The 23,439-nt window shown below is 37.5% G+C and overlaps 1 protein-coding gene across 1 annotated transcript in view; it reads left to right on the top strand.

Annotated features, from left to right (window-relative positions):
* Positions 1-23,439, top strand: part of Naa20A (N-alpha-acetyltransferase 20 A) — a 166,786-nt gene that overhangs the window by 6,351 nt on the left and 136,996 nt on the right. The window lies entirely within an intron of this gene.

Raw genomic sequence — 23,439 nt, 5'->3', positions numbered from 1 at the left:
CTGATGTAGAAAACAATCATTCAATAAATCCACAAAAGCCTTGCTAGTGTGTGAGTGACCAACCCACAAATTCCAGTTAATATCTGGGAAATTAAAATCCCCCATTATAAGACTCTGATTTACTGGCCCACTTTATATCCCTGTACAGTTTCTTTTTATACTCATCAGAGTCATTAGGCCTATAGCACACTCCTACTCTCAATTTTGGTCTCCCAATGCTTATGTCACACCAAACTGACTCGACACTGCACTGTCCCAGCGATGTCGACTGGTTTACTTCCTTGGATTTTGTGTTTCTTAACTAATAGTATAACCCCTCCTCCCTTCCTATTCTGTCTATCCTTTCTGTACACATTGTACTCCCCAAATTCCAATTCTGCATTCCTTATATCTGTGTGACATCACATCTCTGATATCTGAACAATATCTGCCTTTGATGTTTTGAGCAGTACCTCAAATTCATCAAATTTATTTACCAAACTCCTAGCAGTGGTGTACACGCAAGTATACATGCACCTGTTCCTATTTTTAGCTACCCTAACACAATCCATGTGTTTACTTGTACCACAATGACTCCCAGCAGTCTCTGAAATAACCTGCATCTTGCAAGGTATTTCTGAGACTGCTGGTATTTGCAGGGTATTTTCCAGGCTGCTGCTGCTCATTCCAATAGAAGCAGTGCAAGAATCAATCAGATTTTAAGTGCAGAGGAAATCAAAAAGAGGGGATTCCAAATTAAGAAGTCTCTGACAAGGAATACAATTGTGGACATAGGTACAAGTAACACCTTCGAGGCAAAAGGAATCATAAAGTGAATACTTAAGGGAAAGTAAGATAAGTAATGGTTGAGGCAGCTGATAATTGAAACACTGTCAGAAAAAAGTAAATAGGGCTTGGCAAATAATAGATAGAAATGGATGTCATTTAGATTGGAATTTGAGACATATATTTGCGAAATTAATGCTGAAGTTTTTGCATGCATTGGAAGTTTATTTAAAATGCATAAAACTGGAAAAGAAGATGACAATACTCAGAGTGAATTATTAGGTCATTCATTTGAGTTTTCAAGTATTTTTGGAATCATTAATTTACATTAATTTAATTTACCTAAGACTCAGTGAGTTTTAGAAATACTATTGCAAACAGCAAATATGTTGTTTGTACAAATTTTAAAACAAAATTTACAATTGGATTAATGAATTATAGGATTAAGGATACTGACTTATACAGTATATACCTTGGTCAAAGATTTACATTTTTACACCTATGACAGACTATGTTTTCTTTTGATATTAAGTCTAAAGTGTCTGTGCTGTGCTTTTTAACAGGAGAGACTATTTTTACTTGGATCAGATACTTAAATAAAAGAGGTGCAAGAATATTTTCTGATGTTATCAAGTCTTACATGGGTTGAAAAACTGCTAGCTTTTGTGGGGAACAGGATACACCCTCTAATAGATTAACAACACTGCAGGCAGAGGTGTATGTGATTTTCACACTTCTCTTGGATTGTGTGGCAGCCTGGAAAACAAAGGTGTCGGGGATATCAAGGCCTGCTGAGGGTCCTCATGGAACAAGCAAATACATGGGCTGTGATAGGGTGACTAAGAGTAAGAGCAAGTGCATATATACTTGCATGGACACTGATACTAGGTACTGATACAGTAAATAAATCTGATGAATTTGAAGTACTGATTAGGTCATCAAATGCAGATATTGTAGGGATATTGGAGAGTAGATGTCACTCAGACATAAGGAATGCAGAATTTGAATATGCAGAGTATAATGTGTACAGAAAGGAGAGAAATGACATGACATGAGGAGGGGGGGAATTATGCTCTTAGTTAAATAGATTAAATCTACACCCTCCTTAAAAACTGGCTGGATATGAACAAATTCCAAGCTGAACGAAAAACACCAGTAGAGTATGCTCAGATCTGGAGCCTTCTTGGCATCAAGATTGTTCAAAGTTCTGACATCCTTTTGATGGAACAGAAGGACCACAGATGGTATTGAGCGGAGTCTATTGGGAATGGCAGGAGGTTGTTTACCAAATCATCAGTACAAGAGTTAAGAGGAAAAGTAGGATGTCAGTAAGTCTTTGGCTTTATGTTTAGCAGAAGAGGTAATAAAATCATAGGGTTTTAACCGTAGTGGGGGTATAGATGGGTAAAAGTTGTGGCCAATAGCTTTGACATGAGACCAGAATGCTCTACCACCATTGCAAGTTTTTTACTCTGTCTGTTCAAAATCTAGTTCACATGAATTAGTCACATGTATTTGACTAATACATGTGAACCAATTGTGATATGCAACATTCTTAGCACTTTTATTAGAAAAGTGCTAAGAATGCCAAGGTTTAAATAAAGGATGAGATTTTAAGGTGGAGTAATAAAGGATTTCATCCCTACAAGAATAATTTCAGAGAAAGTATTAAGGTCAGAAGATTTAAAACAATAATCCAACCAAGGAAAAGAAGAATAGAAATCTTGCCGATTATCCTATTTCACATTCGTGTAGTCACAAACATGTGAGGCCATGAATGGCCATGAGAGAAAGGCTTCATTGAAGAAGAGACTATCACCACCTTGTGATCTGAGGTGCCTAGAAGACCACTCACCTCAGCTGGGTACTTGAAAGGATTGTTTGTGAGAAAAAGATCGAGAGAGAGAGAGAGAGAGAGAGAGAGAGAGAGAGAGAGAGAGAGAGAGAGAGAGAGAGAGTGTTAGGTGTGTGGTTAGGATTCAAGAAGGATTACACTGATATTCTAGTAGGTAAATGAGCAATCTATTTGAGATCATTAGTAATTACGAAGACTTGTTATCTCAACCAGCTGTATTTTTGTGATTAGAAAACTGAAATCAACTGATGTGAATGTTAAAGTTGCCAAGGAAAATTATCTCAAGTTAGGAAAGTTGGACTGGAGAAAATTGAGTTTCAAAGAAAAGAAGTCAGAGTTCAAAGTGATTAGTGGAGTTGGGAGAATGATAGAAGCAACAGATGAATTTGACAGCATTTGGTGGAGAGATTTTAAGTCAAAGAAGATCAAAAAGAGAAGATTCCAAATTACTGTCTTTGACAGAGAATATCACAGTTGGCATATGCTCAAGTATCACCCTTTGAACTGAAATGAGTTACACACCAAGTAATCAAGACAACTGAGATGAGAAATGATTGAGGCAACTGATAATTGGGATTCTGTTAGAAAAACTAAGTGAGGCTTGGCAGACCATAAGTGGAAATAGACATCATTGAGATTGGAATATAGACCATGTATATTTGTGAATTGTGTGATGAAGCTTTTGGGATGTTTAGATCTTTCTGCAGATAACTTTGTTTTGTTAGTTTGGCTATTCATGATGCATTCAGAAGATAAATTGAAAGAATAGTGGTAAAGTAAAAATAAAACCTTTATCAGGTATTTTTAAATTAGCATTTATCAGGTTATAATCAGATTATAAATTAGCATTTTCATCATCTAATAAAATATTTAATAATTTTAAGGCAAGAAATGCCAATCCTGTTGAAAATATACAAATCACTAATGTTGTTTACACTACCTTACCTTGTCAAGAAGGGGGTGAGAGTATTACACGGGAAGGGCCACACTGAGGATGGTGCCATGTGTGCATGCATACAGAAAAACAGATTCCATACCCTTCACCATAATCTAAAAGGCTGGGAAATGGATTGAATATTGGTTTAATCTCATAATTTTAGGCAAATAAAGTTATAAATATTTGCGTAATTACTTTTGGTCCCAGAGGCTTGTCACAGATATTCTTCCTGGTATGACAGCTAGGGCTGATGGAACTAATATTCAAGTTCCATTTACAAGTCAAGTGGGCCAAATTTTGGCTAAGTCTGGTTGTTTTACAAAACATATTATCACCGGGGGCTCACATCTGGTGAGTATGGACTTGGCACACCCAGGGTTCTGAGCTGGATATCATCATTCTTCTCTTTCTTGGTGATTCCCTTCTTGCCCTCTCTCTCTCTCTCGCTCAGGGTAACTTGGAGAATTTTTTTTTTTGGCTGGTGCAGCATAAGCCTCAGGCTTCCTTGCACCATATAGCTAATAATAATAATAATATCTCGTGAAACTTTGATGATACTGATAGCAACCCTGTGTAAAGTCCGGAACATTGCACCACTTAAACCAGAGGTGACTTCCCAGGTGTGAATCAATGTAAACATGGGCTGAAATGTGGCATGCACCTCACGCAGGGATTTCAGAATTCATAAAAAGGAAAGGGGCACCAAAACGTATTTTACATACAGCCACAAGAATATCTCGGCATAGTCTTGCCTACGTGAATTACTCCTTTACGTTTCAGATTTCTGAAACACAAAAGTAACCCTGTCAATTAGGATTACTTTTGTGTAACCCTTCTTCACAGCATTAATAAAGAAACAGTGGAAAAATGCATATTCATTTTTATGATTATTATTTATTCAATAAATAAATAAATAAATTACACTGGCCCCAACACATCATTCATATGCTAGGAGAGCAACAAAGGTTATACAACAGCATACGCTTATTTAAAATATGAACTTTACGTTGTTAAACTTAATGCTTTTTAGTACAGGTTCTACGTAACGCTCAATAATTGGTTATCTGTTAACTTATTCTTTTACTGTGTACAAATCAGGGAATAAGTTCATTAGTATTAGTATCAGCCATATGGTGCAAGGAACCCAAGGCTTATGCTGGACCAGCCAAAAAAAAAAAAAAAAGAAAAAAAAAAGTAAAATAATAATAATAAAAAAAAAATAAATAATCAAAGAAAAGGAAATAGACAACCTATGCATTTCCCTCCTTCTGTAGGTAACTATTCTGCTGCCCTTTGAATTTCCCCAAACTGTCAGCCACTTATTCCACTAATTTTAATTTTCTGGCTAAAATAAAACTTCCTGCAATGCAGTCAACTTCTCCCAACACATCAAGTCTCCTCTAAGGTGCCTAGTTTCCAAGCTGTGCAGCCCACATATTCGAAGTCTTTCCTCATGTGGATGTCCTTTTGCTGATCTCACCAGGCGAATTACCTATCTCTGGACCCTTTCAAGAAGCTCGGTCTTTTTTTTTAGGTGCAGTCTCCATACTTGAACAAAGTATTCCAAGTGTGGTCTAACAATAGCCTTGTATAATGGGGTTACGATGTGTCCTTATCTTTACTAGCAAATGCTTGGTAAATCGCCAATGGGCCTTCCTTGCAACCTGTCTACAATGCTCCGAGAACTTCATATCCAACCACATCGTAACTCCTAACTCCCTTTTTCCACTACTGACCTTAGTCAGTAGTGGAAGTTAAGTGTTGGTTGTTTCAGAATTGTAGCATGACATAGGTTTCTTCAAAAACAATCTTTTAAATAGTAACAGTATTTGCTGTATAGTGCAAGGAAGCCATAGGCTTTTTGCTGTACTGGCAAAAAAACCACAAATTATATGCTTCCCTTCTCACACAGGTAAGTATCCAGCAGACCTTTCAATTTATTCAAACTGTCAGCCTCAACTACCCATGAGGGCAACTTGTTCCAGTTATCAACAACTTGCTGGCTAAAAGAAAACTTCCTACAAACTAATCTAAACCTCAAGCCCTGTAATTTGAATTTATGACCCCTCTTTCTGGAATTGTTTAGAACAGTGAGAATTCCATCTTCATTCGTTTTACTAATCCCTCTCAGAGCCTTAACCTCAATCAGGTCACCTCTGAGGTGCCTGGTTGCCAAGCTCTATAGCCCACATAATTGGAGTCTTTCCTCATACAGTCGTCCTTCTACCAATCTCACCATTCGAGTTTCACATCTTTGGATCCTTTCAAGAAGTTTGTCTTTTTTAAGATGCCTCCATACTTGAATACAGTATTCCAAATGTAGTCTTACAACTGCCTTATGTGGCGCCTCCGTAGCCAGGTGGGCAGGAGCAGCCGTGTGTAGCACACGCTTCTTGATTAGACCGGGGTTCGAGCCCGTCACCACCAAATATGGAGAATGTGGAAAGGTCAGGGAATGACCACCGCATATTCCCAGAGCAATATGGCCTTAGTTGCTAATGCTCCTAAACACAAAATAACAACAACAAAAACAACAACTGCCTTATACAGTGGATTATGACATCCCTATCTCTTCAGGATAGCATTCAATAAATCATTGATAGGACACCATGGGCTTTTCTGACTGCCTGTTTGTACTGTTCAGAAAACTTCATATCTGCCCATATTTTAATTCCCAGATCCCTTTCCTCCTCCACCATTTTTAATTCAACCCCACCAAGTATATAGTTTATCTTGGGGATACTATTCTCCAACTGTAAGACCTTGCATTTAGCAGCATTAAAACATAGCTGTCACTTCTCTGACCATCTTTGAAGTCTGTTCAAGTCATGCTGAAGGAGTGTGGCTAGGCACTGATTATTAATATTTACGTCATCTGCAAATTTTGACATCGTGCCTTCTATCCCTTCGTCGATGTCATTTATGAAAATGAGAAACAACAGTAGTCCGAGAACCGATCCTCGAGGGATTCCACTCCTGATGTTACACCAATCTGAAGAATACTTAATTATAACCCTCTGCCTTTTGCTCTGCAGCTACCCAGCAATCCATCTTAGAATCTAACCAGTAATCCCAACCTGTTCAAGCTTATACAGCAACCTCTCTTGAGGGACGGAGTCAAATATTTTGTTAAAATCCAAATAAATTATGTCTAAATTATTCCCTAAATCCAGCTCATGAGTAATTGTGTCAAAATAGCCTACTAAGTTAGTTAAGCATGATTTACCTTTTACAAAGCTATATCTATCTAAATGTTTGCCATATCTATCTAAATGTTCCCGGATTGCACTCTTAATCACTGTCTCTACGATTTTTCCTACCACTGAAGTCAGACTAACTGGTCTGTATTTACCAACTTCACTCTTAGACTGCTTTTATGTACTGGTGATACATTGACACTTCTCCAATCCAAAGGACTCTCCCCTGAGTCCAAAGATGTCCTCATTGGTCAAATGTATTGAACCTCAGTGGTTCAGTACACTCCCTTGCACTCTTCCTCAAAACTACAGGGTATATGCCATCAACTCTGGGAGCCTTACTTGCTTTTATGCTAAAAGGTTTTTCTAATAAACAATCATCTGTAAATAAATAAATGTAATAGATTCAAAGTTTACATTGGAAATAAAGTGAAATGTTGTCAGTGGAGACTAATAAAATATTTGTACTTACCTTTGGTCCCTGAGTAGGATTCTCATAGGCATTCTTCTAGGTATAACACCTAGGGTTCATGGAACTGATATACAGGTTCCAATTGAGTCAATGGACCAAATTTTTCCTGGGTTCAGTCATTCTACAACAGCCAGATCCTGACCAATGTTTGAAGTGCTGTTATAAAACTGAAATTTAAAACATTTTTTCAGACATTCTTCCACCCCTCTCCTATTCCTCTCAGCCACCAGAACCATGACATCTCTAGACCTCAACTGAGAGGACAGGTATTTACAAATCCAGAATATCTAAGTGAAAAACCACATTGCTCTCCTTCAGGTAATCTTTTTACTGTACCAAGATTTTCCCTTATTTACCATTGTGAAATCTGTTAGATTAATTTGAGGAAGACCAAGACATTATTCTGTCCTTTTTTTATTTATTTTTTATTTTTCTTTCCTCACCTTGCAGTTAGTGTTTGTAGTGGCAAATGATGCAAGAAAGCTAACTTATAAAGCATCTGCCAAAAAAATTTCTTACCTCATGTCCATCCTCTCCAATAGTTTGTCTATTTCTTCCTTGAATTTATATAAACTACTCACTTCCACAACAATAGATGGAAGTGTGTTCCAACAATCAACCACCTGCTGGCTAAATGCAAACTTCTGCAAATCTATCCTGCAAACATTATACCTCAATTTTATTCTATTTCCCCCCCCCCTCATGTGTGTAGTCTGAGCAAGAGGAAGAATACCATCAGCATTCAGTCTTAACACCTCAATCAATTGAATGCACATTGCATTCAAAGCCTAAAACATCTCAATCAGATCACCTTGTCTGGAATTTGCACACCTGAATCCTGTCTTGATAAGAACACCTTTTTATTTCCCCTCACCAATTTCATTGCCCTTCTCTGTACCCATTCCAGCAAACTTATATCCTTTCTAAAATGAGGCCTCTGTACCTGTGTGTACTCAAGATATGACTTAACCATTGCCTTATATGATGGGATAATCATCTCCTTATTCCTGCTAGCAAAGTTTCTGTATATTATTGGCACAACCTCTTGAGCTGACCTGGCTGTCCATCTGCGGCGCCTCCGTAGCCAGGTGGGAAGGAGCAGCAGTGCATAGCACACGCTTCTTGATTAGACCGGGGTTCGAGCCCGTCACCACCAAATATGGAGGATGCGGAAAGGTCATTCAGGGAATGACCACCGCATATCCCGGAGCAATATGGCCTTAGTTGCTAATGCTCCTAAAAACCAAATAACAACAGCTGTCCATCTGCACTGTTCTCTGAGCAGTGCTGTTTCTCTCTGCACTGCTCAGAGGGCACCTCCATAGTCAGGTGGGCAGGAGTAGCAGTGCCTAGCACATGCTTCTTGATTAGACCAGGGTTCGAGCCCATGACCACCAAATACAGAGGATGTGGAAAAGTCAGGGAATGACCACAGCATATCTCCAGAGCAACATGGCCTTAGTTGCTAATGCTCCTAAAAACCAAATAATAACAACAACAACTGCTCAGAGAACATATCTGACTACACAATTACTCCCCCTCCCCCAGTCTGTTTCATTTTCACTGCCCCGAGTGTAATACTACACAGTTGTTACTTTACTCTACTGCTACTCATATGCATTACATTGCATTTGTTAAACTTCAGCTGCCATTTCTCAGTTCTGCCTAATTTTTCAGTTTCTCCCTTGAAATAACGATTTATTCAGTAAATCTTTGGATTGCTGTCTGAGAAGGATATTCATAGAGTTCTGACTTAGGTCAGTTGCTGTTAGTTTCAGCTTTGAGGAATTCCTTTCTCTTCGAAGGTGTTCTGAAATTGCAATTTTGTTTGTGTGTGGGTTTTTTTTTTTAAGCCTCATTAATTTTTATTATTATTTATTTTTATTTCCAGTATTATATATGTAAAAGGTAGGTTTTTTCATTGTGCCCAAGAGTAGGTTTTTGGTTTAGATATTATTTATTGAAAATTTTTTTATTTATTCAGTAATACTTGTTATTGGGGTTGGATTCAACATGTTTTAATTTGAAAATAACCTGTTATCTATAATGAGGTTTACTTTTATAATACTTTGAACAAGAAGTAGTTCTCATAGGTTACATTGAAGTATACAAAACAACACATTAATGTACTTTAGATTTAATAGTAGAAGCTTGTGAAAATTCAGTTGCCATTCAAGACATGGATATCATTGATATGGATTTTTTTTTTTTTTTTTGTTCTCCAGAACTGTTAGTTTTAACTTAGAGGAATTCCTTTGTGTTTTAAAGGTTTTTTAACAGTTAAGTTTTGAAAAGTTATTTTAAAGCATCATGGTTGTCGATGTACATTAGTTATATTTTATTTCCAATTTTTTGTATGTGGGAAAGGAATTAAAATTATCTCAATCTGAAAAGTGTTTACAAAGAATGCCTCTGTTCTGTTAGTTAAATACAGTATCATAAATATAGAATTTCAGCATTGGTTCATTAGTGTAGAGCAGAGGTTCCCAAACTTTCTCGGTTCACGGCACTCTTAGTGTCCCAGTAATTTTTTCACGGCACCCCTAGGCCAAAAGAAATACCTAACACAGTGGTTTTCGACCTTTTAATATATACCTATATAATAATTTTATTCTTTATATAGAGGTACTAAATAAAGATCAATTATAGATCACCACAAAATTAAAAAGACACGTTACAATGGTGGATACTATACACCTTTTTATAATGAAATAAATATATAAATTTCAAAAAAAAAACCCTTTAAGTAACTTAAACCAAAATTACACGGCGCCCCAAGAATGTTGTTGCAAAACTCTAGTGTGCCGCAGCACCAGAGCAATCCAGATTATTTAACAGAATAAAAAATCTGTATGATAAAATTTATCTTAAAATAAGTGTAATGAAAAAATAAAAAAATATAATTTTATTTATTGAAATTAATAAAAAAAAAAAAAAAACCCCTTTCCAGTGAAATCATTTTTAATGAAAGAAAACTAAAATTATATAAACAATCAAAAGGCATATGCAAAATAATCAAAAATCATAATACTTTACCTTGTACTGTAGCTCCATAAACAGGTTACACAGTTAAAAAAGTGTTTCAAAATTTTATTCAGTTTTTAATGGTGGGGAAAAAAAACTATATCATGTGACTTAATTTTTAACTTAATTTATGTGAAATTGATGCCACTTATCCATGTAGTTTATTTTTGCACAGTCTTCAAGACACTATCTAAAATATTATACATCTAATACATTAATTTGTTGAATGGCATTTCTTCCAGATCATTTTCCTGATTTTATCTTCAGTCCAACAAGACGATTGGGAAGAAAGGCCCATTATTGTTTCCAGTACATTATGGCAGTAGTAGTAGTGGCATGTGATGCAAGAAAGCAAGTGTATGAGCTTATTCAGCATCAGCAAAAAATATATATATATATATCACATCATTCCCTCCAAATGCCTGTCCAGTTCCTCCTTAAATTTATTTAACCTATCAACGTCCACAAAGACAGATGGAAGTTTGTTCTAGCAATTAACCACCCTCTGGATAAAGGTAAATTTCTGCACATCTCTATTCTACATCTGTCTTTTCTTAATTTGAATTTATGCCCACTTAGGTTTGTAATCTGAACAAGTGGAAGGATCCCATCAGAATTCAGCATGCTCAACCCATTCACGGCCTTATACACTTCAGTCAGATCACTGTGCAGGTGCCTAGTTTCCAGCCACTGCAATTTTCAGAACTTAAGCCTCTCTTGGTAAGAGGATCCCTTCATTCCCCTCACCAGTCTTGTTGCCCTTCTCTGTACATGCTCCAGCAAATCTACATCCTTCCTTCCAAAATGAGGCCTCCAGTCTAGTACTCAAGTCGTGGCCTGACCATTTGCCTTATACAGAGGGACAATCACCTCCTTTTCCCTGCTAGCAAAATTCCTATATATCATTGGCAAAACCAGATGACCTGCCCTGGCAGCCTGTCTGCATTGCTCAGAAAACTTCATATCTGACTGCACAATTACTCATAGGCCTTTTTCATTTTCTATCACCTTAAGTGTAGTACTACACAGTTGGTACATTTCTCTGGGGTTACTTCTACCCATATGCAGTATTTTGCATTTGTCAAGGTTAAACTTCAGTTGCCACTTCTTAGCCCATCTGCCCAAATTATCTAGATCCTGTTGCAGTAGCACACTGCCATTACTGTCATTAACAACTCTGCCAACCTTTGTATCATCTGCAAACTTCCACACTAAGCCTGATATACCTTCATCAATATCATTGATAAATATACAAAACAACAGTGGACCCAACACCGAAACCTGTGGGACTCCACTAATAATTAGTCCACGAAGAGCAGCACCCATTGATTACCACCCACTCAACCATCCTTTTATCAATTGTAGCAAGTTACCCTTAATACCATTCTGCTTCAGTTTGTACAATAGTCTTCCCTGCGCAACAGTGTCAAAAGCTTTCTTGAAATCCAAATATATGATATCAAAATTATTTTTTGCATCCAGTTCCTTTGTAACCACATCATAATATCGTATCAAATTTGTCAGACAAGACTTTCCCTTAACAAACCCATGCTGTGTCTGAATTATTGCTGCAGTCTTGTCTAGATGAACCTGCAATGCATCTTTAACCAGTGACTCCATTATTTTACTCGGAACAGAAGTTAAACTAACTGGTCTGTAATTACTCGTGTCACCCTTAGATCCCCCTTTGTGAATTGGGGATACATTTCCACGTCTCCAGTCCGTGGGCACCTCCCTTGAGTTCGAGGATGCTCTCATAATTATGGCTAAGGGTTTGCTTAGTTGCTTTGCCACCTCATTTAATATAATTTGATAGATCCCATCCACCCCAGGTGCCTTTTTTATGTTCAAAAATTTCTCCTCCACTTTGCTCTCAGTTATTACAAAATGATTAAGCACCCTGATACAATTTGATAACCTTCTTCCATTTTCAAACCTTAATAACTCCTCATGTGTGAATTTAGATGCAAAATACTTGTTTAGTTTGTTAGCCACCTGAGCAGCATCATCAACAGTCGAACCTCGATACCAAGTGGACCAATCAGATTAATCTCCTTCCTTTTAGAGTTTATATAAGTAAAGAAATCCTTGCTGTTTTTCTTAGCATCCTTTGACAAAGATTTCTCGTAATCTGCCTTCGCCTGCCTAACCTACACTGTGACCTGATTACAGACTAGCTTATATCTGCCATAGGCTTCTGAGTCGCTTCATAATAATTATATGCATCCCATGCATTTTTATTCTCTGTCACGAGTCTGATTAGTTCATTTGATAGCTGTTTAGGCCTAAACCTTGAATGTCATATGCAAAATATATGTTCATATGCAAAATATATTAGAAAATTATATATATGCAAAATATATACAGTAATAGGTGATGTCATATGCAAAATATATTAGAACCTATAGTACTTGATGCCTCTAATGGGTTGACAAGACCGAAGATAGTTGCTGACATTAGACTTGAATTGCTTTACATTGTGATTTTGAAGAAATATGCACACAGAAAAGTTGTTCCAAAGAACAGATTGGACTGGTTTGGAGGAAAGAGATGAAATTACAAATTCCAGTTCAAAAGAATATTGTCCATGGAAAGATAGGTCATTAATTAATGACAGCCCTCCTTTGATTAGAGCCTAGGTGCATAAGAGAGAGGTTTTGGGAGAACCACTCCAGATGTAGGAACAATATTCCATGGTATGGTGGTATTGAGATTTGTTGTTAGCTATTTAGAAGAAAAGTAACATCAAAACTTCCTTGGCCTTTTTGATGCAGTGGAAGCAATATTTGTGATATGCTTATGCCAAGAATGGTTAGAAAACCAGTTATCCATTAATAAAGATGTGCAATCTTTTCTAGAAACCTTTCTATCACCCCATCAGAGAATTATGCTGGTAAACATGTAAAACGTTATGAAAATGAAAATACCCAATATTGACTAATTTTATGCTGTTGAACACGAAAATCACATTAAACTTTGTCGATTGGCTCTTGTTTTTGAATTACAGTTGAGGTCTCATATTAGTGAGTTATTCTACATTATCGACTATGGCTCTTGGCAAAACGCATGGCAACACCGCAGTTTCAGTTACACCATGCTCTTATCACATGATCAGCAACTGTCGCCTCGCTCTGCATCACGCAATAAGTTATTGTTGCCTCAAATGTGTCTCTGTTGCAGTAATCCTCGAATACGGCTAGGCTAAGTGATTTGTTCTCAGTTAATGGTTATTCTCTGAGATTCCTACTTTTTGTTCAGTATTTGTGTCGTGTAAGATTAATATGCCCTGTAATTGTGTGAATAGTCTGGATGACTTCTGTTATGTATGTGGAGAAGTCACGTTAGCTTCAAAGCTCGCAACAATTGTAAAGCAGTTATCTATTGGCCGCAACTTTTGCCCATCTCTGCTCCCACCTCTGTCCAGACCAGATGGTTCTGTTGCCACTTCAGCCAAGGATAAAACAGACCTGTTAGAATCCCATTTTTCTTCCAACCCATGTATTAATGATCTTGGTAAAACACCTCCCACCATTCCCAACACGCTCCATTCTATGCCTCCTGTGGTCTTCCGTTAAAAGGATGTCAGAAGGATTTTGACGAATCTTGATGCTAAGAAAGTTCCAGGTCCCAATGGTATTTCTCCACTTGTTCTCAAAACCTGTGCTCCTGAACTTACTTCAATTCTTTGCCGCCTTTTTTCACTTTCTTATTCCAAAGGTGTTTTTCCTTCTGCTTGGAAATATGCTCATATCCAGCCAGTTCCTAAAAAAGGTGACAAATCCCTCCCATCCAGTTATCGTCCCATTGCAATTACTTCTACCCTTTCTAAAGTAATGGAGAAATCAATTAACCGCCAACTCTTAAACTACCTAGAAACCTACCATCTGATCAACAATCGCCAGTATGGATTCCATCAGTGTCGATCCACTGGTGATATTCTTGCTTATGTTACCCATTTATGGACTAATTCAATGGGAACGTTTGGTGAAACAAGTAGTTGCTCTTGACATCTCAAATGCTTTTGATTGTGTTTGGCATAAAGGTCTTCTAAACAAGCTTCCATCTTATGGTTTGCCAACTGTTTTTAGTAATTGGTTATCCAGTTTTCTCTCTGATCGCTCACTGAGGGTGATGGTAGATGGCTCACTGTCTTCTAACTTCTCCACTAATGCCGATGTCCCCCAAGGTTCAGTTCTTTCCCCCACTCTTTTCCTCTTATATATTAATGATCTTCTTCCATTGACTGGAAATCCTATCCATAGTTTTGTCGATGATAGCACATTGCATTCCACTTTCCATTTTGAGAAACCTTGTCCTGTACAATCAGCTTTAACTTCTCGAAAATCTGCTACCAATTCCTTAAATGCCAATCTTCAGGTAATTCTCCAGTAGGGCAAAGACAACTTAGTTGATTTCAACTCTTCTAAAACTCAGTCTTGTCTTATATCTCGCAAAAAGGATCCTTCTTCTCCTATGCTTATCTTTAGTGACAATTCGATTTCTAGGCAAAATGATATATCTCTTTTGGGGATTACCCTGACTACTAATCTCTCTTGGCACAAGCACATTACAAATATTGCTTTCTCTGCATCTAAAAAACTTGGTTTTCTCTTTCGCTCTCAGCATTAATTTTCTTCCAAACAGCTGCTCACTCTGTATAAATCGCAAATCCGCCCTGCCATGGAATATTGTTGCCATATCTGGGGTGGTGCCCCCATAACCTCTCTCAGGCTTCTTGATTCCATTCAGAAGAGGGCAGTTAGGTTAATTAATGATTCATCTCTAACAGAGTCTCTCCACTCATTTTCTCATAGACGTACTGCTTCAAGATAGGAATAAATTACAATTTCTCAATTTTTCGGAGCCAGATTACTGGAATATTGAAGAAGTACTAGTTCCATGGAAAGCAGCTGAAGAACTGTATTTAATCATTCTTCAGCATCTCTCGTATTAATGACATTTTTAATTACCAAATTGATATTAATGATTATCGAGATTTCTTGGAAAACGTTTTAAAAAATTCCCAGAATCATGCAATTCTTGAAAGTGTTCAAAGAGCTAAAAATATTGTCAGAACAATTGCTGTAAGTTCAGCAGAACCGGAAAGGGGTTTTTCAAAGATGAACATAATATGTTCAGAGAAGAGAAGTCGCCTAACTGTTTCTAATATATAAAACACAATGACTATTTAATCGGCCTACCTCTAAAGGAATGGGATCCTACTCCTACAGTGGTTAAGGATAAATCACTCAGCCGATGATGCTCAGATAAAAGCGAAGAAAATTGCAAGCGAGGACGCCAATCAAGAAGCAATATGGAAATATCTTAAATAACAGTTTTATTATTTTTTCTTTGCATCCTTTTGCTGTTTTCTTTACTTATGTAAACTCTAGAAGGAAGGGAATGAATCAGATTGGTCCACTTGATATCGATGGTTATTTAATATTTTTTTATTAATATTTTAAAACTCTTTCTTATAACATAATCTAGTTTTGTGGACCTCTTTTATTGTTCTTATTTAAGTATTAACTGCATGAAATAATAAACTACCTTTCAGTATGTAGTTTTTTATACTTAGAACGGTCATTAGGGCAGCGAACCGGTTGTTAAATTATTTGAATCCCACCACTGGACCAACTGATTATGTTACCAATAGCAAATTCAAAATGGGAAGCATTCAAAGAATTAATCTTGGATGCTGTTAGGCTTTTCACACCAACTAAGGAATATTGTTCAAGATTTAGGCCTAAATGGATGTCAAATGAATGAGACATGTGGCAGAGAAGAAAAATGCATGAGATACATATAAATTAATGTGTGACACTGAAGCCTATGATAGATATAAGCTGGTTTGTAACCAAGTCACAAAGGAGGTTAGGCAGGCAAAGGCAGATTGCAAGAAATCTTTGGCAAAGGATGCAAAGAAAACAGCAGAGTTCTTTACTTATGTAAACTCTAGAAGGAAGGGAATGAATCAGATTGGTCCACTCGATGTCGATGGTTCAACTGTTGATGATCCTGATCAGGTAGCTAACAAACTAAATGAGTATTTTGCATCTATATTCACACATTAGGATTTATTCAGGGAGGGGGAATGCCAGAGGTGAATTAAACTCTGGCAGTGAGCTAGATGATTTTGTAATAACCGAGAGCAAAGTCGAGAGAAATTGTTGAAGATAAACATAAGAAAGGCACCTGGGGTGCCTTTCTTATGTCCAGTTATATTAAAGGAGGCAGCAAAGGAAGTAAGCAAACCCTTATCCATAATTATGAGAGCTTCCTTGGACTCAGAGGAGAGGTACCTATGGACTGGAGATAGTAGTAGTGGCATGTGATGCTAGAAAGCAAGTGTATGAGCTTATGCAGCATCAGCCAAAAAAAAAAATCACACCATTCCCTCCAAATGCCTATCCAGTTCCTCCTTAAATTTATTCATCCTATCAACTTCCACAATGACAGATGGAAGTTTGTTCCAGAAATTAACCACCCCCACTGGCTAAAGGCAAATTTCCGCACACCTGTTCTACATCTGTCTTTTCTTAATTTGAATTTGTGCTCCCTTAGGTTCGTAATCTGAACAAGTAGAAGGATCCCATCAGAATTCAGTGTGCTCAACCCATTCAAGGCCTTATACACCTCAATCAGATCACCGCGCAGGTGCCTAGTCTCCAGCCACCGCAATTTGCAGAACTTAAGCCTCTCTTGGTAAGAGGATCCCTTCATTCCCCTCACCAATCTTGTTGCCCTTCTCTGTACACACTCAAGCAGATATCATCTTTTAAGGGCACAAAAGGTGATATAGTTGTACATGTTGACACTAATGATATTAAGAGTAGGTGACCAGCAGAATTACTTAACAAGTACAGGTCACTGTTGAACAAAAGCCGTGAATTAGGATTGAATTTGAAAGTGTCTGTAATTCTGCCCAGACACGATAGGAGGGAGTATATGATGAGAGTCTTGTCAATCAATTCGGCCCTGGAAAGATTGTGCAAGGCTCAAGGGATAGAATTTTTTCAGTCTGGTCTGTACTTGTTAACAGGACAGACTGCTTCTACAGGGATGGGATACACTTAAATAGAAAGGGTGCAAGAATATTTGCTGATGCTATCGAGGCTGAGGCAGTGTTCGGTGGGTCAGAACACTGCTAGCTTGGGGGGGATACAAGGACTAATAGTTTAACAGTAGCTGCATGCAGAGGTGAAGGTGATTCTTGCACAACTTCTATTAGAATAAGTAGCGACCTGGAGCGAGGGGTGTTGAGGGTTTCAGGGTGTTTGTGTTGGGACTGATGGCAATCATCTTGAAATAGGTGGGTATATGGGATGTGTTAGGGTAACTAGGAATAGGAATAGGTGCATGTATACCAATGCTAGAAGTATATTAAATAAATTTGATGAATTTGAAGTGTTGGTCAAGACATCAAAGGCGGATATTGTTGGGTGTCACACAGATATAAGGAATGCAGAACTGGAATTTGGGGAGTACAATGTGTATAGACAGGATAGGAAGGGAGGAGGTGTTATGTTGTTAATTAAGAAAAACTTAAATCAAAAGAAGTGCATCCAGTTGATATAGATGAACAGTGCACTGTTGAGTCAGTTTCGTGTGATGTAAGCACTGCAAAAGCAAAATTAAGAGTAGGAGTGTGTTATAGGCCAAATAGAATGAGTACAATGGACAATTGTACAGAGAAAAAGAGTGAGCTAGTAAATCAGAATGTCTTATAATGGGGGATTTTAACTTCCCAGATATTGTCTGGAACTTGTGGGTTGGTCACTCACACACTAGTCAGACTTTTGTGGATTTATTGGATGATTGTTTCCTGCATCAGCATGTTCGAGAGGCAACCAGAGAGGTTAATACTCTTGATCTGGTTATCAGCAGTGATCATTCGTGTATTATGAATTTGCAGATAAAGGAACCACTAGGTGGCAGTGATCACAGTGTGCTGATGTGGGATTTACTTAAAGATATAATTACCATCAGGGGTAAAGGAAAGGGTTTTTGCTTCTGTAAAGGCGAGTACAGTGGTCTCAGAGAGTTTTTAAATTCTGTACAGTCGGACCAACTGAAGATGTTACCAACAGTAAATTCTAATTGGTAAACATTCAAGGAATTAATCATGGATGCTACTAAAAGTTTCATACCTATTAAGAAATATTGTTCAAAGTTTAGGCATAAATGGTTATAAAATGAACTAATGAGACTCGTAACAGAGAAGAAAAATGCATGGGATGCATATAAATTATCAAGCAACTCAGAAGCCTATGGCAGATATAAGCTAGTCTGTAATCAGGTCACAAAGGAGGTTAGGCAGGCGAAGGCAGATTACGAGAAATCCTTGGCAAAAGATGCTAAGAAAAGTAGCAAGGATTTCTTTACTTATATAAACTCTAAAAGGAAGGGGATGAATCTGATTGGTCCACTTGACATTGATGGTTCAACTGTTGATGATCCTGCTCAGATAGCAAACAAACTAAATGAGTATTTTGCATCTACATTCACACATGAGGAATTATTAAGGTTTGAAAATGGCAGAAGGTTATCAAATTGTAGCAGGGTACTTAATGATTTTGTGATAACTGAGAACAAAGTGGAGGAGAAATCGTTGAAGTTAAACATAAGAAAAGCACCTGGGTTGGATGGGATCTATCCAGTTATATTAAAGGAGACGGCAAAGCAACTAAGTAAACTCTTAGCCATAATTATGAGCGCATCCTTGGACTCAGGAGAGGTTCCCACGGACTGTAGATGTGCAAATGTATCCGTGACACGAGTTATTTTTTTAGGAGTACATCGTATTTGCATTTACTTTAATTTTTGTTTCAGGTTTATGGAAGGGTCTAACACCAAGAATCACAGACCAGTTAGTTTAACTTCTGTTCCGGGTAAAATAATGGAGTCACTTGTTAAAGATGATTTGCAGGATCATCTAGATAAGACTGCAGCAATAATTCAGACACAGCATGAGTTTGTTAAGGGAAAGTCTTGTCTGACAAATTTGATTGGTTATTATGATGTGGTTACAAAGGAACTGGATGCAAAAAATAATTTTGATATCATATATTTGGATTTCAGGAAAGCTTTTGACACTGTTGCACATAGAAGACTATTGTACAAATTGGAGTGGAATGGTATTAAGGGTAAGTTGCTACAATGGATAAAAGGATGGTTAAGTGGGAGAAGACAGAGGGTGGTAATCAACGGGTGCTGCTCTTCGTGGACTAATGTTATTATTGGAGTCCCACAGTGTTCGGTGTTGGGTCCACTGTTGTTTTGTATATTTATCGATGATATTGATGAAGGTATATCAGGCTTAGTTTCGAAGTTTGCAGATGATACAAAGTTGGCAGGGTTGTTAATGACAGTAATGGCATGCTACTGCAACAGGATCTAGATAATTTGGGCAGATGGGCTAAGAAGTGGCAACTGAAGTTTAACCTTGACAAATGCAAAGTACTGCATATGGGTAGAAGTAAATCCAGAGAAATGTACCAACTGTGTGGTACTACACTTAAGGTGGAAGAAAATGAAAAAGGCCTATGAGTAATTGTGCAGTCAGATATGAAGTTTTCTGAGCAATGCAGACAGGCTGCCAGGGCAGGTCATCTGGTTTTGCCAATGATATATAGGAATTTTGCTAGTAGGGGAGAGGAGGTGATTGTCCCTCTGTATAAGGCAATGGTCAGGCCATGCCTTGAGTACTGTGTACAGGTCTGGAGGCCTCATTTTAGGAAAAATGTGTAAATGTGACCCCAATTCACAATGGAGGATAAAACTGTGATACAAGTAATTACAGACCTGTTAGTTTAACTTCTGTTCCAAGGGAAATTAATGGAGGCACTTGTTAAAGAAGCACTATATGATCATCTAGACAAGACTTCAGTTATAGCTCGTACACTGCATGGTTTTGTCAAATTTGTCTTGTCTGACAAATTTGATTGGATACTATGATGTGGTCACAAAGGAACTGAATTCAGGGAATAACTCTGAAATCATATATTCGGATCTTAGAAAGGCTTTTGTTACTGTTGCACATGGAAGAATGCTGCACAAAGTGGAGCAGTGTGGCATTGGAGGCAAATTGCTGCTATGGATAAAGGGATGGTTGAATGGGAGAAGACAGAGAATGGTAATAAATGGACACTGTTCTTCATGGACTAATGTTATTAGTGGAGTCCCTCAGTGTTCAGTGTTGGGTTCACTGTTGTTTTCTGTATTTATTAATGAGTCGACCGGGCTAGCCGGGTGAGTAAAGTGCCTGCCTGGCAACCCAAAGGTCGCGGGTTCGAATCCCGCCTAGGTCTTGGATCAAAGTACTGCAAAATCCTTGGGAGGTGCATTATGGCCACAGAAGCCGATGCGCCAACAACTACCAAAATAAAATTTATTAATGATGGTATATCAGGCTTAATGTCCAAGTTTGCGGACGATATAAAGCTTGGCAGGGTTGTTAATGACAATAATGACAGTAAGCTGCTGAAGCAGGATCTAGAAAAGTTTGGTTGATGGTCTGAGAGGTGGCAACTGAAGTTAACATTGAGAAATATAAAGTATTGCATATGGGCAGCAGTAACCCCAGAGTAACATATCACTGTGTGGTATTACACTGACCATGGTAGAGAATGAAAAGGATCTGGGGGTAATTGTGCATGTAAACATGAAGTTTTCTGAGCAGTGCAGATGTCTGCAAGTGTAGCTCATGGTGTCTTGTCAATGATATACAGGAATTTTCCTAGCAGAGATGAGGAGGTGATTATCCCCTCGTATAAGTCAATGATCAGGCCACATCTTGAGTACCGTGTGGTTTGGAGGCTTCATTTTAGGAAGGATGTAGAGCTGCTGCAGCAAGTGCAGAGAAGGGCAACAAGATTATTGAATGGAACAGAGGATTGCTCTTACGAAGAAAGCCTTAAATTTTATAAATTACAGTGTCTGGAGATTAGGCACCTGCGAGGTGATTTTATTGAGGTGTATAAAGTCTGGAATGGCTTGAGCATGCTCAGTGCTTATGGGATTCTTCCTCTTGCTCAGAATAATTACTTGAAAGGGCATAAATTCAAATTGAGGAAAGACAGTTGTAGGATAGATGTGCGGAAGTTTGCCTTTAGCCAGCGTGTGGTTGATTGCTTGAACAAACTTCCATCTGTCGTTGTAGACGTTGATAGCTTAAATAGATTCAAGGCAGAACTAGACAAAACATTTGGATGAGTGGATGGGTGAAATTAGAAGGTTTTTTTTTTTTTTGCTGATGCTATATTAGCTTGCTTTCTTGCATCATGTGCCATTACTAATGCTGTCGGGGTATAGATTTTCCTCATACTCTTCACAAGCTTCTGGTCTGTAGATTACTCCCACTCTAATTATACCTTTGCTTTCAACTAGCTCACATCATAGAGATTCTAGGCTGGCAGTCGTAACTTCAAATTTTTGTCAAAAGCTCTTTTTTGTGTTCACGATGCTTTTGATAAGAAGCATGATCCCACCACACATTCTGTCTTTCCTATACACATTATATAAGATAGTGGAACTTGTCATCCTGAGTTTACTGGTGACTCCACATTTCGGTTAGCCCTATTATGTCAATGTTATTTGACCTAACCAGAAGTTTGAATTCATCCATTTTATTGACAACACTCCTGACATTACTGTAGACTCACTTAACTAAGTACTCATATATAGTTTACTACTCTGGCATACCCCCTTGAAGTTATTTAGGCTTGATTCTTTAGCTTTATATTCCTGCTCATTTCAAACATTTCAAGTCTCAGAACATCTTGCCAAACATTTGCTCTTGCTACAACAAACAAGGATTCTTGAGATATGTGCAAGCATTACTTTGATCCATATCATCAGCTATTATCCTTGTGTGTCTATATTACACTTCTTCCCCTAACTGGCAGTTTTACATAACCCTCAGTGGTATTGGAAGAAATCCTTGCTTTATTCTAATGAACTATGTGTCTATAAAATAGATTCCATCTTCCTACAAGTGTGGACCATGCTCATAAAAATTTTGTCCCTAAAGCCTTGCAGAGTCCCTCAAGTCGTGAGTTAATGCACAGTGCTTTCAGCATATCATCCCTTCTCTCATGTCTGGGTAGAATTGCAGATGCATTCATATTTTGACCTAACTCACGGTATTTTTTCACCATGGTCATATGTTAGTTCCCACATGAATAATAGTACTATAATGCTAAAGAATGCTAACTGTAACCAGCATATAAGCATACATAAAACAAAATTAAAACTGTATAGTGAAAAATAAAAGTAACTTTAATTATGTAGTTTTAATTGTGTACTCTGTGGGCTTGTATGCAGGTTTCATAAAGCTGCATAGTGAAAAATTAAAGTAACTTTAATTATGTAGTTTTATAATTTGTTCTTGCTTGTATGCAAAGGAGGATTGCATTTTTTGCATTATTTGTTCCAGCAGTTCTTAAACACAGTATAATAGTGTTGAATTTTGTTACATCATCAGAAGTTTATCAGTTCATTCTAAATATTTATTGAAAAATATTGTTCTTCAGTTCTTTTAATTCATTAAGTAAGGATAAACTGCAGCCATTATTGATCCACTGCAGGATGGACACCTCCTCAATGATCTATGTTGAGGGAAATGGCTCGTAATCTGCCACTCCGGTCCCGTGCGGCTTGACAGATCAACCATATTTAGCAGTCAGTGGCTTGAACCCCAGTCTACTCAGTGTGTGTGCTACTGCACTACCGCTCCTGACCACTCGGCTATGGATTTTTTTCTGTTCACTAAAAAAAAATTAGTAATTAAATTCCTTATGTGAAGAATCAGAACTTGAAGGCATGCATGCAGGTGTGTATTTCTCTCAATTTACTCATAATGACTGTCATGTAATTTTATGGCTTTAAATAGTAAACACGAGTTTTAAATAAAAAATAAAGTGAAAAAAACTACTGTAGTTGTGATTGGGTCAATAAAAGGCATTCTTCACTTTAGAAATATATCAAAATTAAATTTAAAGCAATGTAATTTTTTAAAATTTTTGTTCAGAAACAAACCCTAATTTTTGGATCTTGTAGATATCAAAATTTAAGATGTAGCCAATGATTTAACAAATTATACTAATAATACTATGGAGAAGAAGGCCTGGTGAGTGACCTTGGCTGCCTGTTGTTTTTCTCTCTGCTGTAGTTATAATAACAAAACTTT

The sequence above is a fragment of the Mastigoproctus giganteus genome, chromosome 6 (assembly GCF_048544385.1).
Source record: "Mastigoproctus giganteus isolate SK-2022 chromosome 6, ASM4854438v1, whole genome shotgun sequence".
Taxonomy (NCBI): domain Eukaryota; kingdom Metazoa; phylum Arthropoda; class Arachnida; order Uropygi; family Thelyphonidae; genus Mastigoproctus; species Mastigoproctus giganteus.
This window is presented reverse-complemented; position numbering and strand designations above follow the sequence as displayed.